Genomic DNA, 8,724 nt, shown 5'->3' on the forward strand with positions numbered 1-8,724 from the left:
TCACCGATGGAGTTTTGGTTCCTTGCCGCTGTCGCCTCTGGCTTGCTTAGTTGGGGACACTTCATTTCCAGCAATATCGTTGACTTGATTGCAAATGATTGCAAAGATACTATTTAAACTGAACTGGATCATGACATCACTGAATTCAATGATGAACTGCCTTTAACTGAAAAATGAGTGTTTACTATTTGTCACTTTGCATTATTGACACACTATTTTCCTAATTAATGCTGTTCAGTTGCTTTGACACAATCTGTATTGTTAAAAGCGCTATATAAATAAAGGTGACTTGACTTGACTTGACCCAGTATAAAGCCAGTTTGATCATCTGATATAATGGATGGAAGATGAGCCTCTAACCGTTTGGCCAGTACTTTAGCTAGTACTTTAACATCATTATTAATTAGGTTAACAGGTCTGTAGCTGCCACAAATTTTAGCGTCTTTGTCTTTCTTTAATATTAAGGAAATCAAAGCTTGGTTTAAAGATGATGATAAGAAGCTTTGATCCAAGGAATGATTGTATAATTCTAATAATAAGGGGGATAACTGAGTGGAAAACTTTTTTTAAAATTCCGCAGGGAAGCCACCAGGGCCAGGAGCTTTGTTGTTTTCCATGGTTAAAATGCAGGAGGCTATCTCCTTCAAGCTAAGAGGCTCATCTAGGCTACTGGCTATATCTGGGCTTATCTTAGGTATTTCTAATTGAGAAAGGAAAGACTGAATAGCAGCCATGTCCAAGCAGGCTTCTGACTTGTAAAGATTAGAATAAAAAGAACTAAACTCTTAGTTTATTTTAACCGGATCTGTAATAAGGTTATTTGAGGAATCATACACCTGTGAGATTAACTGGGAAGCAGTTTGATGTCTGAGCTGAGATGCTAGAAGACGGCCAGCTCTATCTCCATGCTCATAATAGGTTGCTCTTGTGCGTTTTATCAAAAACTCTGCCTTGTTTGTTGTCAGTAAGTCAAATTCAGTTTGTAGTTTTAGCCGCTGTGTCTCCAGGACAGGGTTTGGTGACCTGGCATTTAGCCTATCTACTTCTAAAATTAGAAGTACGAGAATTAAAAAACGAGTTCCTGCTTTTTTTAATTTCCTAGCTTTAATCCAATATGCATTAAAAGAAATAATCCTTCCACGTATAAAAGCTTTAAATGTTTCCCATAGAAGTGATGGCGAAACAGATTCTGATTTGTTGGTTTCCAGAAAGAAATCAATGCTCCTAGAGATATAATCACAAAATTCTTTATCAGTCAACAACCCAGTATTAAGCTTCCAGCCTCCAGCATGTCTACATAAGTTTTGGGGGAAAGAAAGGTCTAAAATGTGTGGGGCATGGTCTGAGATAATTATCACTGAATATTCTGTGGACTTAACTAGAGATAATAGAGCTTTGTCTTTAAAAAAATAATCGATCCGCAAATAAACATGGTGGACATTCGAAAAGAAAGAAAAATCTTTTGCAGTTGGATTAAGGAAGCCCCAGGGGTCTACACATCCCAATTGATCCATTAGAGATGAGAAGGACCTAGACATTGACATAGGAGCTGATGACTTGGGTTGTGAGCAGTCTAAATTTGGGTTGACTGTGCAATTAAGATCCCCACCTAAAATAAGGCAGTGAGTGTCCAAATTTGGAAGATGGGAGAAGAGTGTGGTCATAAAAGCAGGGTTATCATAATTAGGGGCATACACGCTAGCTAATATGACAGGTGTTTGGTACAGAATTCCAGATACTATTACGTAGCGCACATCAGGATCGGAAAATACATTGTGTGGGACAAACTTTATCTGTTTGTGTATTACGATAGCAGTACCTCTAGATTTACTATTAAAATTTGAATGAAAAACTTGACCAATCCATGGCTTGCGTAGTCTAACCTGGTCACTAACTGAGATGAGTCTCCTGTAGAAAACCAATATCAGTAGACAGGCTCTTTAAGTGTGAAAACACTTTTGATCTTTTAATTTGACCACCTAGACCCCTCACATTCCAGGTAACAAATTTGACAGTATGACCAGCCAGCCCCTCTGTGTTCACTTTAGGACTAATCATTTACGTTGTTGTAAAGATAAAAAAAAGTCTGAGACGCATGAATCGGATGAGTGGGGAAAGAAAAGAGAAAAGGGGGGGGGCGGGGGTGTTCAAACCTATACTCACAACTCTGATGCTCGTCTTTTTGAACATGACGAGAAGCCAGAACATCAATTCACACAACCGATTAACCACATACCTGTCAACTCCAAAAACTTGAATATACACCCAAAACAGCTGTCAAAGCTTAGTTATGTACAAAGAAACGTTGAGAAGAAAAAAAGAAAAAAAAATGGTACATTTAACTTTGGTAAATTAGTATGTAAACGACCCGTCACAAGACGGTACTGCCAACAAGGACCAGGCAGCGTAGCTTTTATAATCATAAACAGAATAGCTTCAATAACATGCAACACAAAATCTATATAATTTGGGGATGTATAAGTAATATCAAAATAAAGCTAAGGCACTCGTGGTGTAACAGTCCAATTTTCCTTTAAGCTAAATTATAAGTAAAAAGAGAACTACATACTGTCTTTAAATTATTTACAATAGCTTGTACCTGTTGGATTCAACCATCCCGTTTCGGAAATGTGTATTAGTCCACAGTGTTTGTCCAGGACTTAATTAGGAAAGTTCTGGCGATAGAATGATTCCGCTGCCTCAGGGGAATCGAAGATCCGTTCCACACCGTTACAACTCACTCGGAGGCGAGCAGGGTACAGCATTCCGAAGCGAGCTCCTTGCTTGTAAAGTAGGCTCTTAATCTTGTTGAAAGCCGCGTGTTTCTTCGCCAGCTCTGTACTGAAGTCCTCGTACATCTTGATTTGGTGACCCTTGTAAGAAATGACCTTGTGAGATTTAGCCCACCTCATGACAGTTTCCTTGACAATGTATCGGTGAAATCTAATGATCAGTGGACGTGGAGCTTCCTCTGTACGAGGTTTGGGCCTCAGGCTACGGTGGGCGCGATCCAACTCGGGTGGCTCTACAAGGCCGTCGCCAAGAAGTTCGGACAGCAGGTTGGTCATGAACTCCCTTGCGCTCTTTCCCTCAATGCCCTCCGGTAGGCCTACCACTCGTATGTTATGGCGCTTCGAGCGAGAAACCAGGGCGTCTACGTTAGCTTTAAGCACCGTGTCTTCTTTTTCCATGATTGTGAGTTTTGATTGAAGAGCGTTTACATCTTGCTCGAGCTGAGTTATTCGGTCGCTATGATCTGAGAGACCCGATTCCATTTCGCTGATGGTCGTTGCCTGTGTTGTCAGGGTTGCGCCAGTCGATTCGATTGAGGACCGAATTGGTTCCAGAGAGCTATTTAAAAGTGTAATGAACTCTCCAGTCATGTCTTTTCTGAATTTTTCGAGCTCCTTAACTAGAGACTCGATTGTGAGCTGCGCAGATACGGACTCGTTATCTGCCATTTTGCTGCTTTCTTGACAGGCCTGCGCATGTTGAACTTGAGTCTGTTGCTTACCGCCTGTCCTCGTAGACTTGCTCATTTTGAATAAAAGTTCCGAGGACGGGATGTTTCAAAAATGAAAAAAGTATGTAATGACTTCGATGTATTGAAAAATTAGGGTATATTATGAAAGGATTACATGAAATAACGCGGAGCTTAGGCACCGTGCGTCCTAACGCCGCATTACCAAACCGGAAGTGTGGGCGTTGTATTTTGATTAATAAAATAAAAATTATAATATAAAAATGAAATTTAAATTACCCTGCTTTTAATGAAATAAAGCAGTTATTTTTATTTAGTTAAAAACAAGCCGAAAGAGACCTCCGAACTAGTATGCTACCAGAAAGGGGGGAAAAAAAACCTTAACGTTTTTGCTCAGAATTTTTATTCCCTGCATGATTTTAGTCATACATGATAAATATCAAATACGTTATAGCTTGACTACAAGTTTAAAACAATGCTGCAATTGTTATAATTAAGGAAATTAAACTTACCATCATGAAATGTGTCTACACCGGCGATAATGCCAAAAAGAAAGAGAAACATCGGAAAATAGGCATATTTTATTCAAGACAATATTATATGACATCAACATGCATTTATCATTCTTACAATCACCGCCAGAATCCAACTTCACCATGATGAACTTAAAATTGGGTTCTATTATTTTTCCTCAACAGTTCTCCTCACAAAACTAAATTAATTTCAAACACAAATTTGATAAGAACAGAGTGGAAATTATTAGCAACACCAAAATAACAGCAAAGCTAATGTTTTCTGTTAGTTTAAGCACAAACTAAGAAAAGTAAAACCAAACTTTGTGGCAATAATTAAGACCAAACTGAACATGGTGTGTGTTTATGGTGCATGTTGACAATGTTGTCTCGGCGGGGCGTAGTGGAGGTGGGGCTTAGGTAGACGATATTGCGATATTTTTAAAGGCGATTATCGATACGATATTTTTGACATATCGCCCAGCCCTACTGGCTTTACTGACAAGATGCGCATTAAAGATCGCATGCGATTTATCGTGCAGCCCTAATGTGAATTATTTTAATAATGTTTTTAATGTTGGCTAATTTATTAATGTGTTGGCAGAGCTTAATTTTCAGGATAATTACACCAGTCTTCAGAATCTGTTTTCCTATTATTAATTTTTTATAATCAATGTTGAAAACAGTGCAGCTTTTGCAGAAACAGAGATTTTTCAGGATTTTTTTAATGAATAGAAATTTCAAAATAACAGCATTTTGCAAGTCTTTGCTGTCTCTTTTGATCAATTTAATATGTCCTCGCTGAAAAGTATTCATCTTTTTCAAAAAAAAAAAAAAAAAATCTTACTGACTCAATGTTTGTATGGTAGTGTATTTACTTTTGTATTCTATTTGTCACCAGTAACATTATCAAGCTGACTAACATGATTGACTTGACATATTTGGGAAGTGATAGTTGGTCTGTTTACAAAATGAATGATAATTATATTAGCATCCACATTAACCGCTGACAACGTTGTTTATTTTATGCAGTGCACACATTAATATTGAATGGCTTAATAATGTCTGTCAGTGGTTTTGTCATTATAGTTGCGTTGTGAACTTTTAATTTTTTTTAAACTTTATGGTTAAATTTATAGTTACTGTTCTTGTGAACCGGCTTTTACAATGAGTTAAAGTATTGTTTTGGTATTGTATGCCATTGTTTTGGAGTAAAAAATATTATTATATGCACATTTTAATTTATTAAAGTTGCACTAACATTTTTCGTGCAATTTGAAAAAATGTTTAAACAAAATTTTAGCAGTCTAAAACTTTAGCAGTTTAAAAAAAATTTAGCGGTCACAGAAACCTTGGAAAATTCATGGAAATTCACTGTTTTGGGAAACCTGGTATTCTAGGTTGGTTGGCACAGGAGTGTGTATTGTTTAAGCTCATTGATGTGTGTTCATTTGTGTGTGTAGGAACAGCATGGCTGATTTTGGAGGCGAGGTGATGGCGGAGGTTCTGGCTCAGAGAGCTCTGGAGAAACCAGTCATCCCTCTGATCCCAATCACCAACAGCATCCAGTACAGACACACAGAGAATGACCGGGACTACAAGATCAAGGTACATGCACACACTCTCGTATCTCTGTTTATCTGGGCCAGTGGGCTCCCCCTTGTGCCCAAACCATACTTTGCACAAGTACACAAGTGCTGTGTTTTATATAAAACTGTTCTCTTTTGTGTTTTGTTCCTGCTTAATTGCCTTAATATTTCTATTAGAACTGTCAGAATTAGCGCGTTAATGCAGGCGATTCATTTTTCCGGTTTAACTGCGTTAAATATTTAACACAGGGGCAGGGCTAGGGTTGGCCACCCCACTCACAACAGCTGCTTCTGTCTTTTTTTCTTTTTTTTTTTCCTTGACAAGAAGTGTGTTTTAGTCGTAGAATGTCTTTACAACCACATCAAACAGGAGACTTTTCAGACGCGCACTTCAATTTCACTTCACGCTTCAGTTGCATGTACAAATACGGTAGTGCGTGCTGTAGCCTGTTATCAATTCATATTAAAGCGCGAATAAAGCTCAGAGCATGAGTGTCAGAACCAGGTCATGTTCAGCAGCTCTGAAAGTAATAGCAGCCAAATAACCCAGCTGCTGTGATGTATATTAATCATAGAACTAAAGAAAAATAAGGAAAACAACTTGTAACATCAGGATTTGTAACTTAACTACAGTAAGTTAAGTTACAACTAGTAACTTAAATACAGGATTCATCTGTATTTAATTTAGTATTTAGTGCTTGATAACTTTATTAATTTCTGTATATTTCCTACTTACTGAAGGGCACAGGTAAATAATTGGTTTATGTGAAGAATGTTTTAAGTTCACTTAAATTGGTTGTTATTTTTTGAAGTCTAATAAATGTTAAAATTGATAGCTCTCAAACCGGCTTTTACAATGAGTTAAAGTATTGTTTTGGTATTGTATGCCATTGTTTTGGAGTAAAAAATATTATTTCCTTTTATTTATTTTGGGTATTTGCAAAAACATGTTAAAAATGGCTGTTTATCATATTTGTGGAGGGGCTAGTAAAATTGTACTGATCTACAGGCCTGACCAGGCCTTCAAAAATTATTGTTAGTCTTTTGATTTCTACTAATAATATTGATGTTCATTAGCCTGTTATATTATTTAAAACAAGCTTAATATGAATTATTCTCTCTTTCTCTCAGCCGGTGTCTCTGCAGGAAGCCAAACTCTTGTTAAAGGAGGATGATGAGCTGATAAAGGAGGTGTATGAGTACTGGAGCAGGAAGAGGAAAGCATGTCAGAGCGGCTCTCTCATTCCTGTCGTCAAACAGGAGAAGCGTGATGGCTCCAGCACCAGTGACCCATATGTGGCCTTCAGGCGCAGAACGGAGAAGATGCAGACACGAAAGGTAAGAGGGCAGTGCTCAACAACGAATTGGATCTGCTTATGGAATGACAAGAGAATCCATTCGCACATTATCTTTATCCACAGAATCGTAAGAATGACGAAGCTTCTTACGAGAAGATGTAATGTTGAATGGCTATAGTCAATGGTTAAATATTAGGAAAAAATGTCCTAGAGACAATCGCATCGGTGATACTCACCTTCTTTAATCGATTGACAGCACTAATCTCTGTGTTCCCATCTTGTTCAGTCAACTTGTTTTACAAGTGCAACAAAATTATTTAATCTCATGTGGGTTTGTTTCTTATGTTCGGCTGTAGATGGATAAACCAGAGGTTGTGCGGCAGAAACGGAAGTATGAGAAGAAGGCCAAGCCATTGCCATTGGCAGGCTCTGCCCATTCAGGCCCGGCAGTCTTTAACACTAAAGTTCTTACGAGAAGATGCTGAAGCTGCGTAGGGACCTGAGCCGAGCCGTTACAATCCTGGAGATGATCAAGAGACGAGAGAAGAGCAAACGAGAGCTGCTGCACCTCACACTGGAGATTGTAGAGAAGAGGTGCACATGAACATAATTTATTGTCATGGGTTCCTGTGATTATATACAACCTGGAAATATCAAGAAATGTTGACTTATTTTGCAATTTTATCTTTATTAAAAAAAAATATATATGTTCGGCTGTAGATGGATAAACCAGAGGTTGTGCGGCAGAAACGGAAGTATGAGAAGAAGGCCAAGCCATTGCCGTTGGCAGGCTCTGCCCATTCAGGCCCGGCAGTCTTTAACACTAAAGACCTCAATCAGTATGACTTTCCCAGCTCAGACGATGAGCCCTACTCACAGGTACACACACGTTCAGTGACAGATTCACGAGAGTCATTTTTTGTTTTCTCTTGACTTAACACACTCTTGTTTGCTCAGATGTTCTCTGGCTCTTCAGAGGCTGAGGAGGAGAACGATCCAGATGGTGTGTTTGGGTTCAGGAGGAGAACAGGCTGTCAGTATCATGCTGTACGTTGTGAAGCATCCTGATATGCATGAATAAGAGCATGTTGTAAGGTTGCAGTCTAGGCTGTATGTTATTAGTAAATTATTCTGTGTTTTTCTCAAAGGCACGTTCAGGACCTGTGGGCGGTTGGCCCTGGTCAGACTCCGCCGAGGGTGGGGTAGCAGATGTGCGATATCGCTATTCTCTCACCACGCTCACGGTGCCGCGACGATGCCTGGGGTTGGCACGTCGGCGAGTGGGCAGAGGGGGCAGGTGAGTTCAGCCACTTAAATTACATATTTTCATACACAAATAATTGCAGTTTGATTCAGTTAATTTTAATTATCTTCATTTGAGGACTTTGCTCAGCAAATAATTGTGATTTCAGTTCATTGACAATTAACCACATATATTAAAATTTGTGATTTTAATTAGACCATTAATTACATATTTACATATTTTTGGAATATATTTATATAATTATTTGTAGATAAATGCAATTGCATATGATTCAGTTAATTTGTAATTTGTATTATCTTTATTTGATCTCAGCAAGTAATACTTGCGAATTCAGTCAATTTGCATGTAATCGCATAATTTGCTGAGAAAATACGAATTATTGTAATAATTTCAGTTAGTGTTGTCACGGTACCAAAATTTCAGTATTCGGTACCAATACCAGTGAAAATACACGGTTCTAGGTACCAACATCTAACTCGCGTTAGAAAACATTAAGTTTAAGTCTAATAAAATTTGACTGTACTTTTATTTAATCCAAACTGTTCATATTTAATTTTAAAGGGCTTTTAAAACCTGCTAG

At 38.2% G+C, this 8,724-nt stretch overlaps 1 pseudogene; it reads left to right on the forward strand.

Moving 5' to 3' along the window:
* Nucleotides 1-8,724, forward strand: part of LOC107659512 (enhancer of polycomb homolog 1-like) — a 28,821-nt pseudogene that overhangs the window by 11,088 nt on the left and 9,009 nt on the right.

This window comes from Sinocyclocheilus anshuiensis, unplaced genomic scaffold (assembly GCF_001515605.1).
Source record: "Sinocyclocheilus anshuiensis isolate Anshui unplaced genomic scaffold, SAMN03320099.WGS_v1.1 scaffold850, whole genome shotgun sequence".
In the NCBI taxonomy this organism is placed as follows: Eukaryota; Metazoa; Chordata; class Actinopteri; order Cypriniformes; family Cyprinidae; genus Sinocyclocheilus; species Sinocyclocheilus anshuiensis.